Source organism: Mya arenaria, chromosome 11 (assembly GCF_026914265.1).
Source record: "Mya arenaria isolate MELC-2E11 chromosome 11, ASM2691426v1".
Lineage (NCBI taxonomy): Eukaryota > Metazoa > Mollusca > Bivalvia > Myida > Myidae > Mya > Mya arenaria.
This window is the reverse complement of record NC_069132.1, coordinates 20,212,397-20,228,045: the sequence shown is the minus strand read 5'-3', so window position 1 is coordinate 20,228,045 and position 15,649 is coordinate 20,212,397.

Below are 15,649 nucleotides of genomic sequence, written 5' to 3'. Positions count from 1 at the left end.
GCTGTGTTTGCTTTGTTAAACATCCGGTTGTGTGTTAGCGTTGTGTTTGCTTTGTTCAACATCCGGTTGTGTGTTAGCGTTGTGTTTGCTTTGTTCAACATTTGGTTGTGTGTTAGCGTTGTGTTTGCTTTGTTCAACATCCGGTTGTGTGTTAGCGTTGTGTTTGCTTTGTTCAACATTTGGTTGTGTGTTAGTGCTGTGTTTGCTTTGTTCAACATCCGGTTGTGTGTTAGTGTTGTATTTGCTTTGTTCAACATCCGGTTGTGTGTTAGTGCTGTATTTGCTTTGTTCAACATCCGGTTGTGTGTTAGCGTTGTGTTTGCTTTGTTCAACATTTGGTTGTGTGTTAGCGTTGTGTTTGCTTTGTTCAACAACCGGTTGTGTGTTAGCGTTGTATTTGCTTTGTTCAACATTTGGTTGTGTGTTAGTGCTGTGTTTGCTTTGTTCAACATTTGGTTGTGTGTTAGTGCTGTGTTTTCTTTGTTCAACATTTGGTTGTGTGTTAGTGTTGTATTTGCTTTGTTCAACATTTGGTTGTGTGTTAGTGCTGTGTTTGCTTTGTTCAACATTTGGTTGTGTGTTAGTGCTGTGTTTGCTTTGTTCAACATTTGGTTGTGTGTTAGTGCTGTGTTTGCTTTGTTCAACATTTGGTTGTGTGTTAGTGCTGTATTTGCTTTGTTCAACATCCGGTTGTGTGTTAGTGTTGTTTTTGCTTTGTTCAGCATTCGGTTGTGTGTTAGTGCTGTGTTTGCTTTGTTCAACATCCGGTTGTGTGTTAGTGTTGTTTTTGCTTTGTTCAACATCCGGTTGTGTGTTAGTGTTTGATTTTACTTTGTTCAACATTCGGTTGTGTGTTAGTGTTGTATTTGCTTTGTTCAACATCCGGTTGTGTGTTAGTGTTTGTTTTTGCTTTGTTCAACATCCGGTTGTGTGTTATTGTTGTATTTGCTTTGTTCAACATCCGGCTGTGTGTTTGCCTTTGCTCCAGTTCTCGCCAGACGGCGTTTGGCTTCATCCTAGTTAATATATTGTTTCAAGACTATTTTACGGTTTTACTATTGGTAAGTCTATAAAGTTTTATTTGAACCAGATTGAAAACGCATATACGTAAAAGCTGAATAAACACTACAAACTGAATAAATACAGATATACAGTAATTCATTGGCCAGAGATGACCATCATTGCCTCCACAGTAAATGGACGCTCTGCTCGCACGAACGTGCTTATGGGCATAGCTAAAACATCTTAATTTTCTACCATTAACTTTCTAATGTGACGATAATACATCGTAGTTTGATCGAAAATGATCTGTGTATACCTAATGAATGTTTTTGTAGTGCTAATTTGTTTTATAGTCAATAAATAATCAACGTTTATCTGATTATCCAGAGGGTATATGGTCGTGTCAAATGAATTTATAATAATAAATTAACTTCAAGATAGTAAACTATTCATTTAAATTCACGTCTTTACAATTACCTTAATAGAAATATATCGTTATAAACAAGGGAATGCGGTCCAGTGCCGCGTGTTAAAATTCAAGTCGTAGTTTATGGCTCAATTTAAGTAGATTTCTTTTCAGAACTTTTAATCGCCCCAGGACATCGGTCTGTTTTTTACTGTTGCGTGGTTAAAAACAATGTTGATTCACGTCTTGCCTCGGTAAATAACGTGGGTATCTAGTGAGATAGTTCAACACTTATTTTAATTATTTTTACGAAAATCGTTAGACGTATTGTTTTAAGATCAAAGGAAAGTAATTACAAAACTAAAACATGCTTGTTATCACAGAAAAGTAATTAATATTTTCTCAGAGCAATAATTCTCATCTAATAATGCCAATTAATTTTCCAGTGATAAATTAATAATAATCAAATATTGATAATACAAATGTCCGATAAGAGGTTTGTGCGCTGAGATAGGACATTTTCGTAATGTTGTGAGAACTAATATCTCGATTTAGCATATCTTAAAAAGCAAATGGGAAAATTATCTCTTGTTTTGTATGTTGAATTTGATGTTAATAGGGAATTCTCGACAATAAATTCGCTCAACACTATAATAAATAGTTCCAGATAAAATAAACAACACTTCCACAGAAACTATTACACAAACACAGCGCTTGAAGGATGTGCTGCCAATGGACCTTTTATTGAGAGAACACCTACGTAGTTACACAAACAATTCGTCACTGCATACAGTTTGTCATTGCATACAGTTGGTCACTGCATACAGCTACTCAACGCATACAGTTCGTCCCCGCATACAGTTCGTCCCCGCATACAGTTCGTCACTGCATACAATTTGTCACTGCATACAGTTCGTCACTGCATACAATTCGTCACTACATACAGTTCGTCACCGCATACAGTTAGTCACTGCATACTATTCGCGTATAGTTCGTGCAAAGACGACCTATATGCGCCAAAAAGGCTTGCTTACATCGCCTACAGTAAAGTTCTTGTTTGAAAAAAATGATGAGTTTGTAATATACGAGTTTTACTTTAAACTCGCTCATAATTGATAAATTGCATGTTTTGTCTGACGAAGTAAAGTCTGTCCAATCATTAGAAGCGTTAAGATACTTAGGGACTAAGATTCTGACGGCTGGAACCCTTCAACAAATGTTGATATATGCTCAAATATTGTCTTTGAAGTCCACGATTTTGAATAGCGATAGAAATGCGATTCAACAAAAGGCTTCAAGGTAGAGTTATCCTTATGTTTGGGTATGAGTCCTTGCGGGTGTGAGGTTTTGCTGTCAGTTTTCTATGATTCCCTCGACTATTCCGGCGTTGGTTCCCACCCCAACAAAAGCAGATATTTTATACTTAAAATGTATTTTTCCGCAATGTCGGTATCAAAGAGAAAAATATGTATGCTATAAGTGTTCCAGAGACATTACCAGGAAATATGGTGCCGAAACATGAGCATGACCTTTTAAATATTGTAGGTAACGGTGACGACGACGACGGCGGTTGCAGCGGCGACGACGACTATTAATGAAGACAAATGAAAGCAATAATTTGTGTATGCTAAATTCTTCGTCTAAACAAAACATTCATTTCAGAAAAAAACGCCAATGAACTTCAGTTGAAACATAGTTTATTCATCAGCGTACACATACTTAAAGACAAACAGAAAGCACAGAGAAAAGGTTTAGACCGAAAGATAAATATATATAAAAAAATTCTTCTCCAAATGAACTTTATAAGGCGCGTTCCTTATGAAGGTCGCCACGAACCTGGGAGCAGGATTTGTTATTGGTCCCAGCACGAACTAAATGCGTTAAAGTGTCCCTTATATTGTGCCGACGGCCTGTACACGGTGACGAATTGTCTGCAGGACTAGAAGGCACCACACACCTCTCTGTTTAAGGTATTCTACATCCTTAAACATCCTGGTCATGTTAAAGACCAATTAGCCATGATATTAACATTTGATGCCCTAAGACCAGTAGAATGTTGATCATCATTTAAAAAAGTGCATATATATGATGAAAATGTTAATACAATTATATAAAAGAGATTTAGTATAAAAATCATTTTTGTTAAATTCTCAATTCCGTTATATTTATATTATATTTAGCATTGATCTGTATCATATTATAATTATTTTTATATGTTTCGTTATTGACCTGATTCAATAATCATGTTTGATGTACTATTTTCTAATTAGATGCTGGTTTAACTAAAATACCAAAACCCCATTTTAAGGTATCATTTTATGGAGGAATTTGTAAGCCGAAGATGAAAAATAAAACCCTAATTTCTAAGTTTACAGCGAAAGAGAAAAATAGTCCCCAAAAGTTGTAACAACGATGATTTACATCTAAAGCGTTACACCCGAGATAGTAGAAGATCGAGAGGTCAGCCCCGGTTACCTTGGTAACACTGCAATTGTCAACCCCAATGCGGATCTCAGAGGTTCGACTTAAACGAGCATGCTATCTGGTTGATAGAGCTGTACTATGGTTGGAGATATATTGTAAGACGTTCCCACCAGGCATCTGAATTTCATCTCTTTAGGGGTTGTAAACATAAAGCAAAATGTCCAAGAGCTTCAAAAATAAGCAAATATAAAACAATAAATTTACAATGCATAACACACCAGGATTTAATCTATACAGCAATGGAAGATCTCACAACAGTTGTTGTTTATAGGTTTAAATGAACAAATTTGTAATTTGTAAAAGACTTTGCAGCGCAATCACATTATCTACAAATTTGAACATGAGCTTCATTTTATGTTTTCAATGGAGAAATGCAAGTAGGCGCGAAACAGATGGATACCTGTTATAGCTGAAAAACAGTTGACTGCAAAAGAACTACATTTAAATCCATCCCATCCTCCATTTATGATGTTCACTAATCTGATCCAACCCCCAACTCTCCATCACACGTAAACAAATTATGTCGAAACAATGACCCAATGAATTATTCATAAGATTTTTTATTCAATTTTATTCGTCTACTCACACTACAACATCTTGATTATCTGAGACCAAAATCTGAATTGGCCAGATTATAAAATATCCTTTTGTGAAGTAGGGTTATTAAGCTGTGTTTTACGGGTTTGTAGGAAAAAGCGCATTTGGTGAGGCCGCAGAACCGGGGATTTTCCGAGCGTTTTGTGGATCTGATAGCGACAATGCCATCAACAAACACGAACGAATAATTTGATTCCCTACTTTTATGATGAAGATAAAGGTCTGTTATGCCGTAGACGTAGCTACAATTTTGACACAAATGTGTTCAAACTGGAAGATTTACTTTCGTTTCCTAATGCTCCCTGGTAGTTCAGACATGGTCTCCAAAGGAACCGTATGGTGGATAAAGGGACAAGAGACTCGAGATCATTGACATGGACCATGGACGTAGACGGCAGTTGCCAAACATTGTCAATGTACATAATGTTGATCTTATTTTCTTCTGGTACAGGTAGACTACTTCAGTCGTGTACAGACATTAATAGTATTCCAAAAATATAATTTGCACTCAGAGATAACACACTGTCATTCGTTAAATATTTTCCTCCAAGTCTTAAGCCTCTTATATATTCAGTCCAGGCTTCTACACTCCCCTTTGCTTGTTACGTTCCTTGGGTATTTTCTACAAGTTCATGATATAAAGGGGAAGTAACCCACTCCTGAAAGCCATGACTACTACTATTTGGACCCATTGTCCACTACAGCCTCCGTTACTCCAATCAGACGCAGAGTGTACCGTGTCCCCTCCCCATTCCCACTCGGTGTCCTATGCAGGCTAATGAGCATAACATAATTACCGAAACTATCTGTTAAATTACATCTAAACTTCATGTTCGAGCTGAGCGATCAAAAAGAAATGTTGAAGCCAAATACTTGGTAAACCATGCTGCTATCATGCCAGATCGCCGTTTTAAACGCATTACAGAAGGTGTAGCATATTAATTCATCAAATTCTAATCATTATTCGAATTCACGAGGGATGATCAACTCGGAAATGATTAGTCTGTCGATGATGGGTAGAAGGTTTTGTGTAAAAAAAGCCATTCGTGATGAAAATAAATTAGGCAAGAACTAATTATTTTTAAAATTGATAAAATTATAGCTAACTGAATTCTGAATAGCTTTAATTTCAACCGAAGCAATAAATATTGTAATTTAAAACATTTAACTGAAATAAACCACATATGAGAGCGTTATTTATCATACAGTTATTCTGTTGTTGTTGTTTTTTCTTTTTCGCTTTACCACGGACCTATACCACGGACCTATAGACCTATAGGTCCGTGGCTTTATATTTTAACCATAATACAAATTACTATCGAATTTCTTAATATTGTCAGATCTGTAATGCAAAGTAAATAAATCAGTGTCCATTGTGTTAAATGATCAAATTATCTTGACATTTCATTACAAGTGTCGCGGATCAAGGTATTGGTGAAAGTTTTGATTCGGTAATGATGTTTTGTTAGCGTCCAGTATATTTACTGAGGGGCCTTTTCACCAAATGAGATTATGCAGATAGACATGTCAGGCCGCCTTCGGACCGGGTCATCGTGGCCAGTAAAATAGATGTAAATGAGCGACTGTGCCCCTCCGTCGGCAGTCCCTGAAACCTGATCCGTCGGCGACGTTGATAAGTAAACAGTTTTAGAAATTATCCCATTGTCCGACGTGAATTGGAGCCTCTCGCTCCCGGCCCTCTAGCCGAGACACCATTGAACGTGAGCGGATTACAACAATACGTGGCCATCAGTGAAAGTCGCCTTTAATGTGATAAAAACTTAATTTTCTGTTAAGTCTATCTATTTTATATCTTTCGATAGTAATAAAATTGTTTGCATATTTTACGAGGATCCATATAAAGCCCCAATGTATTAGAAGAGCGGTGGAGTTCATATATTTAAGGTCAGGCAAGGTGACGGAGGGGTTCTAATGGCGGTGTCTGCACAGTGACCTTACATGTCAATACCATGATGCTATCTCTAACCTGTACAGCCATCGCTTAGACCTTTCTACATGTACTAATTTATTCTTCATTGCTAAATGCTAACAGTACTCTTAGTTTAGGTACTCTCACTCAATTGGAACTAAAATGGAACAAACGTTTCTAGAGCCACGGACATATAAACCGCGCGGTTTGATTGCGACTTTTTATTGGCAGCAGTTGTACGTCTAACACAGTCAACTTCCATAGCAAGGTCCTACAGCAGCCACAGTTTGATTGAGACTGTTTATTTACTACAGTGGTAGGTGCAACACAGTCTACATACCCAGCAAGGTCCTACAGCAGCCACAGTTTGATTGAGACTGTTTATTTACTGCAGTGGTAGGTGCAACACAGTCTACATACCCAGCAAGGTCCTACAGCAGCCACAGTTTGATTGAGACTGTTTATTTACTGCAGTGGTAGGTGGAACACAGTCCACATACCCAGCAAGGTCCTACAGCAGCCACAGTTTGATTGAGACTGTTTATTTACTGCAGTGGTAGGTGCAACACAGTCCACATACCCAGCAAGGTCCTACAGCAGCCACAGTTTGATTGAGACTGTTTATTTACTGCAGTGGTAGGTGCAACACAGTCTACATACCCAGCAAGGTCCTACAGCAGCCACAGTTTGATTGAGACTGTTTATTTACTGCAGTGGTAGGTGCAACACGGTCCACATACCCAGCAAGGTCCTACAGCAGCCACAGTTTGATTGAGACTGTTTATTTACAGCAGTGGTAGGTGCAACACAGTCTACATACCCAGCAAGGTCCTACAGCAGCCACAGTTTGATTGAGACTGTTTATTTACAGCAGTGGTAGGTGCAATACAGTCTACATACCCAGCAAGGTCCTACAGCAGCCACAGTTTGATTGAGACTGTTTATTTACTGCAGTGGTAGGTGCAACACAGTCTACATACCCAGCAAGGTCCTACAGCAGCCACAGTTTGATTGAGACTGTTTATTTACTGCAGTGGTAGGTGCAACACAGTCCACATACCCAGCAAGGTCCTACAGCAGCCACAGTTTGATTGAGACTGTTTATCTACTGCAGTGGTAGGTGCAACACAGTCTACATACCCAGCAAGGTCCTACAGCAGCCACAGTTTGATTGAGACTGTTTATTTACTGCAGTGGTAGGTGCAACACAGTCTACATACCCAGCAAGGTCCTACAGCAGCCACAGTTTGATTGAGACTGTTTATTTACTGCAGTGGTAGGTGCAACACGGTCCACATACCCAGCAAGGTCCTACAGCAGCCACAGTTTGATTGAGACTGTTTATTTACAGCAGTGGTAGGTGGAACACAGTCTACATACCCAGCAAGGTCCTACAGCAGCCACAGTTTGATTGAGACTGTTTATTTACTGCAGTGGTAGGTGCAATACAGTCTACATACCCAGCAAGGTCCTACAGCAGCCACAGTTTGATTGAGACTGTTTATTTACTGCAGTGGTAGGTGGAACACAGTCCACATACCCAGCAAGGTCCTACAGCAGCCACAGTTTGATTGAGACTGTTTATTTACTGCAGTGGTAGGTGCAATACAGTCTACATACCCAGCAAGGTCCTACAGCAGCCACAGTTTGATTGAGACTGTTTATTTACTGCAGTGATAGGTGCAATACAGTCTACATACCCAGCAAGGTCCTACAGCAGCCACAGTTTGATTGAGACTGTTTATTTACTGCAGTGGTAGGTGCAACACAGTCCACATACCCAGCAAGGTCCTACAGCAGCCACAGTTTGATTGAGACTGTTTATTTACTGCAGTGGTAGGTGCAACACAGTCTACATACCCAGCAAGGTCCTACAGCAGCCACAGTTTGATTGAGACTGTTTATTTACTGCAGTGGTAGGTGCAATACAGTCTACATACCCAGCAAGGTCCTACAGCAGCCACAGTTTGATTGAGACTGTTTATTTACTGCAGTGGTAGGTGCAACACAGTCTACATACCCAGCAAGGTCCTACAGCAGCCACAGTTTGATTGAGACTGTTTATTTACTGCAGTGGTAGGTGCAACACAGTCTACATACCCAGCAAGGTCCTACAGCAGCCACAGTTTGATTGAGACTGTTTATTTACTGCAGTGGTAGGTGCAACACAGTCTACATACCCAGCAAGGTCCTACAGCAGCCACAGTTTGATTGAGACTGTTTATTTACAGCAGTGGTAGGTGCAACACAGTATACATACCCAGCAAGGTCCTACAGCAGCCACAGTTTGATTGAGACAGTTTATTTACTGCAGTGGTAGGTGCAACACAGTCTACATACCCAGCAAGGTCCTACAGCAGCCACAGTTTGATTGAGACTGTTTATTTACTGCAGTGGTAAGTGCAACACAGTCCACACAGTTTGATGACAGCATTGACATTTGCAACCATGTCTGTGAATTCCTCAAATTATCCTGAAACCGAACGACCAGAAGATAAATAATAAACCATGTAAACTAGTATGTTGTGATGTATTCATATGTTTAGCTACACACTCACTTTAGACAGTGGGCACTAGAACACTAGAATCCTACTTTAAAGTCCCATTATGCTTTAGTGATGTAAATTTATTTCATACATGCATATCCAAATGACCTTTCTTAACCTTTTTGACCTTTTTAACCCAAAGAATGATAAAAAAAATGGAATTACAAAATGCAACCAAACCGAAAGTTTAATCTAAGAATAATCTAAATTTAGCGTCATAACGAAATTTGCATATCACATGACTTTCAGAATACGTTAGATTCTATTTTGGTTAATATACTAATGATTTGCTTTTTTAATTAAGAACGTCACTAGAACCACTAGACAACGGGGACCTCATTTTTTTCGATATGTTGACATCTTTAGCATATACTAATAAAATCACGTGATAATGTCAATCAACCAATTACTGAACAACAAAGCATGCAATTTGTGGTCTTCAAAGACCAAGACGATATTTGAGCCAATCTTAACCTTTGCCAAAGGCTTCTAGCTTTAAGTATCTTAGTTTTAAATCTCCTAATAACTCTCCTAATAATTTGCCATACTTTATTTCGGCATACACAAAGAGTGCATTTTTCAAAAAACATGAGCGCGTACCACTTTTCTGGAAGTTTTTCATTAAACAACATTGATGCTATGCTCCTCCCACTTATCTGCCTCGTTAGCATATAGTAAGTCTGTGGACCAGTTTGGAATTTCGTTGGTATTGTCCATACATTTCTTTAAGTAAAGCATCGTGTGGACCTCGGAAATTTATCAGGCATTTTATGAGACTATATCATAGTTATATACTCACTCTTATTGTTTTCTCTTATTATTTAATCCTAAGTGACACTGGGGCTTTTATTAAACCCCTGCAAAAGAAGTGTGGAGATGGGTCATGTGGCTTATGGGCTCAACTGATATTTAGGGTAGGGACTCTCATTTACATTTGTAGTATAGTTTCAATAAGAAAAGCTCATAAAACACCTGATTATAACTTTTTATAAAGGACGAAAAGGCTCATAAACTGAATGTCTTTGTTTACATTTTGTAAGTATGAGTTGCAGTGTAAGACATATCTTTCGTTCTAATATCTACTGCTTCTCTTTGCATGAGATTGACTTCATGACGAAGTCTAGTCCCTACATTCGTACATGTCACATGCTATTATGAAAATGATACAATGGTAAATTCTTCATGGACTTTTTACTTGAGCCACTTTTGTCAGTAATTATAACATGTGAAACATATCTATGTATATATGTCACATATGTCACAGATATAGGTCTAATCAATGATTCTTGATGATTTTAACTGCAACAGCTTTTTCCCATCTTTTCCAACTGTCCAGTGATCAAGTCTTCAACGTTTATCAGATTCTATAGAAACATCTGGCGACGGTGAACCACATATGTTCGCTATTATACACATTGTGCGAGCCCGTACAAGAAATCACACAGAAACCATTCAAACTATAATAATATACAAATTATTATCAAACACAAAGGTTGAAGAAAGACAGATACTTGTGTGTCAATAAGACCATAATGTATCCCATTTCAACTACCAATTCGTGTTAAGAAGGTATTCGATGTGCACGCTGGACTTCCAGATAAGTATATTCAAATATCTGACCATGCTGGAAATCCTTATCTTGCCCATGGGCAAAGATGAAAAAGTAACCGTATGTCAATAAATAAATAAATAAAAACAACATTTTAACCATATTTTGTTTAACTGGGTCTGGGAGAAAAACATCTATCTGGCCGCTCATGATAGAGAGGTTCATCCCAACCCTTGCGCAGGGTGTTCTGCGGAAACTCGGTAAGCCTTGTTTCCGCATAACACCATACGCTTGGGTTGGGATGAACCTACGACCTTGTCTCTCATTTCTACTGTTAATTAGTAATAATGACGATATTCCATGAGCACGTTGGATTACCACTTCTATTGTTAATTAGTGTAAGGACGGTATTCCATGAGCACGCTGGATTACCACTTCTGTTGTTAATTAGTGTAAGGACGGTATTCCATGAGCACGCTGGATTACCACTTCTATTGTTAATTAGTGTAAGGACGGTATTCCATGAGCACGCTGGATTACCACTTCTGTTGTTAATTAGTGTAAGGACGGTATTCCATGAGCACGCTGGATTACCACTTCTGTTGTTAATTAGTGTAAGGACGGTATTCCATGAGCACGCTGGATTACCACTTCTATTGTTAATTAGTGTAAGGACGGTATTCAATGAGCACGCTGGATTACCACTTCTATTGTTAATTAGTGTAAGGACGGTATTCCATGAGCACGCTGGATTACCACTTCTATTGTTAATTAGTGTAAGGACGGTATTCCATGAGCACGCTAGACTTCCATTTCTAGTGTTAGCTAGTGTTAGAACGGTATTCGATGTCCACGCTGTCCGCATCCGTTGTCCGCAACCGCATTCAAACGGAAACCATTCCGCATGTTTCCACGAAAAGGATACAGAACATTGTACATGTAGTTGTATGAAAAAATCACGTTTGCTTAGCAAAAATTCTTTTAATTTTAATAGTCGCAATAGTTTCTCACGTTTACACATACACATATTAGATATGCAATCATAAAATACGTTTTATCTAAATGTTTTATTTTCCTGTAAAAATCAATAAAATAAAGAAATACTTAAAAGTTTCATTCTCTGTATGATTTGCATAAAGAAAATGTTTTTTATGACATTTGCGGTCAATAATGATTCATATGACATAGAGTTTATCCGCTAGTTCTATATACTTTTCAAGCCAACCCCTGACCCTTAGTGTCCGCGTCCGCTAAAGCAGCAATGAAATGAAATGGACACTCCAATATCGAACTGGTCCGATTTTAAAGAAAAGGGAAAGTGGTACCGACATCGTGCACATAAAATACCGGTCTTAACCATGATAAATTGTCGACTGCAGGTTATATAAGAAATACAAAACTTCAATTGTAATAATAATTAAAGTTTTATATCAATAAAAACAAAACAAAAAACTTGGAATGTGTATCATTTATTTTCACATCCTAAGATTGTATAACCAAGGTCAAGAGTTTTAGCAGCAGATGCCTGGCCTGAGGTCCGCGTTTGGGTCCGTGTGAGTGGACAAAACAGTTGTTTACATTATTACATAAGTCCCAACATGACACCAGTGTGCCTCATTGTGTCGAGGGAATCACTTGGGGATCGGGTTGACTAAATAATTGACATCCGCATCTTCGATATAGATAGGCATCTGATGAAAGCAAAATAAAAAGAATTAGAGCCAGTTCTCCATTTAAAGAGTTAATCACCAGTTAAAATAGCCGTAAACCTATTTAAATAGCCAGTTCTCGTTTTACGACTGTAGGGCTGGACTTTTAACACTTGATTTGTTCTGTTTATTGCCGATTTACAGCAAAGTGGACAGTGTCCGGAGATAGCAGTCATTCGGTGACGTCCTTCCCTGACACCCCCTGTGTCCACTATGCCCCGGGAGATGACCATCGATGACCGGGGCTGACCACAGCCTCGCCTCACTGCGCATGTCGCTGTGGTGTTGATAGGTGGCGACGGTGACGCGAGCTGACAGCCGACCGACCGAGGACACCCCGGCACACTGGGCTAGAGGGTCCAGGTACTGCAAGCGACGTATTGTTAAAGGGATACAACCACCTTTTCTTTAATAGACAACGTATGAATATTTATTGGATTGACACCCATTGACATATAATGCCGTGATTTAGCATATCTTTTATGAATAGTGATGCCGTTTACTGTAAATGCCGAGCTTCAAAAAGTTCAATATAAATATTCATATAATACTAAGTTGTATATCATTATTTTTCAATTATCTCATTTTATACACTCATCGTAAGGAATAAGATACAGTGCATATATACCTGTGTTCAAAAGAACCACTTGAGTCTACTTGTTGTTTAGTACTGCATTAAACATTATGATGGCTATCAATGAACACAGCATTCGTTAATCATATTAATTCTTAACTTAACAAAACACGCCTTTGAACACATTTAGCACAACAGTTAATATTTTACTTATTATTGAATTATTATTTATTTATTGGCCTTGGAAATCAATTAAATTGTAAACGTTTATAGTTAATTGATAATAAATATGCGCGACATGTCAAAATCTTTCAGATCAGAAATCTTTTTACATGGTGATAGTGAGATATTATATTAAAAATGCGATGTATCTCACCTGATTTTTCAGTTTAAAGATCATTAAATACCGAAGTAATCGACTATTTGCTCTTTTAAAGGTAAAACATGGCTTATCACACAATGAAAATCATGTAGGCTTTCAATATACGAGATTTTCAAGTTAATTTTCTGTTTAAAGTATTCTCTATCTGGCATTCATGAGAAATTGAGCGGGACGGAATTATTTCGCACTAGAAGATAGAAATAATCGAATGTTCACGGTGACAGATCAAAGACATGCAAGACCCATTGCTTCCATTTAAGTCAATATTGCCCCTCTATATTTTACTGATTAATTAAAATTCATTATCTTAACAGCTTCGATAGGTAATAATTCTGTTATATAATATGCATGGACGCATTTCTATCGGTGGAAAATGACATTGTTTACAACTTGCACTGTAACAGACAACAGAACATATCAATCTCTTTAATAACAAGGAAGCGAGCTGCGCCCATGGATATTATGTAACCCAATTCGTCCTCCTCAGCCCCTAGAGAACGTTATACCCATCTCTTTCCCCATATAGACTCGCTTATTCTTAATTTTTCACAAACCGTATAGGTCACACATGTGTGAATTATTCGTAAGTACATTTGAATTTGTAACATTTTGAAAAAAAAACATAAATGTTTGATTATTGTGTTGGGTTGGAATATGTCACATCAGTTGTTGACTGTCTTGAATGCATATCATTCTAATCATGTAATGATATAGAACGGTAATCTATCGGATGAATTAACTAATGTAATGTTAACTAATTTGACAGAATTGATATATGTCAAGAGCACATATTTACCAGAACATATCAACATAACTTAAAATTTAAAATACAAGTTTGTATTTACACTTCGCAGTAAATCTCTGTTTAAATACGGCGTCTCAACACATGTCAGCTTTGATGCGAACTCGCACTCCTGTAAATGATGTCTTAGAATCCGTAATGCACCAGTCAACTGTAACCTCAAACCCCCAGGTCCGGGGAACAGCGGGGACTTTGACTTTTGGTCCAGCCAATCCCGGGTAAAATCCCTGTTCTGCGTGGACAAACTGCAGGTAGAATCCCCGAAAATGCTCCCGCGACTCCCCCCACTCCCACCCCCGGGACATCCTAGGTAAAGCCCATTCCCCGCTATTTTCGGCGCGAAAACAAAACCACCGTATTTACTCGGCACTGCGGGGCCTCCTTGAAGGTGTAAACACGGCCAATTTCATTCGCTATCCCCTGTATACCCATAGACCTTGGGGTTGGGGAGGCGTGGTTATAATTGACTGGGGCATAACGTTGTTTTCAGGAGCTATATAAAGTTGTATTTTAGACTTCATGTTTGTGTGAAACTTAGTGTTGTGTAGGTATTAAAGTCGGCGACATAAAAACTGTCCATAAGTAGGCAGACTTAGTGACTTGAAATCAGTGAATCTTAACCACTCTTCCACAAACCGCGTAACCACAAGATACAAAGCCTTAATCTCGGCCGCGCAGCATCACCTAAATTTTGACTTCGAAGTCAAGTCATGTTTTCTTTGGGTCCTAACTGGGACTGGGATTTCAATTTTAGCTCGAGAGTCCAAATGTTCGCGGTCCGAAGGCTCGTTAATCTGAAGGCCCGTGAGTCAAAAGGCCCACATGTCCGACGTCCCGTGAGTCCAAAGGCTCGTGAGTCCAAAAGCCCGTGAGTCCGAATGCCCGTGAGTTCAAAGGCCCGCAGGTTCGAAGTCCCGTGAGTCCAAAGGCCCACAGGTCTGAAGTCCTGTAAAAATCCAAAGGCCCGCAGGTCCGAAGTCCCGTGAGTCCTAAGACCCGCAGGTCCGAAGCCCTGTGAATCCAGAGGCCTGCAGGTCCGAAGCCCTGTGAACCCAAAGGCCCACAGGTCCGAAGTCCCGTGAGTTCGAAAGCCCGCATGTCAAATGTCCGTCAGTCCGAAGGCACGCATGTCAAAAGTCCGTCAGTCCGAAGGCCCGCATGTCAAATGTCCCGTCAGTCCAAAGTCCCGCATGTCAAAAGTCCCGTGAAGTGACTCCACGTACACTTGTGGGTTCTATTACTTGTACACACAACTGAGCATTTACGCCATTTCCGTCACTGCCTGGTTTATAATAAGTAGCATGAATGCAGTTGGCTGTGAAAAATACGTTTCAACATGTTATTCAATATGGACATGATTTGTTTGGAGTAAGACATTAATGTTTATATACATATAGAAAAAAAACTTTATTCGTACGGGTGCTTCACATTAATAATGCTGTGTGATCTGCGTAATTTTCTTGTTATAAATACGCCGAATCCTTCACACATTGGAATGATTCGGTCGAATATGTGACACGTGTGAATGATTCGGGCGAATATGTGACACGTGTGAAGGATTCGGGTGAATATGTGACACGTGTGAAGGATTCGGGCAAATATGTGACGATTGGGGCGAATATGTGACACGTGTGAAAGATTCAGGCGAATATGTGACATGTGTGAAAA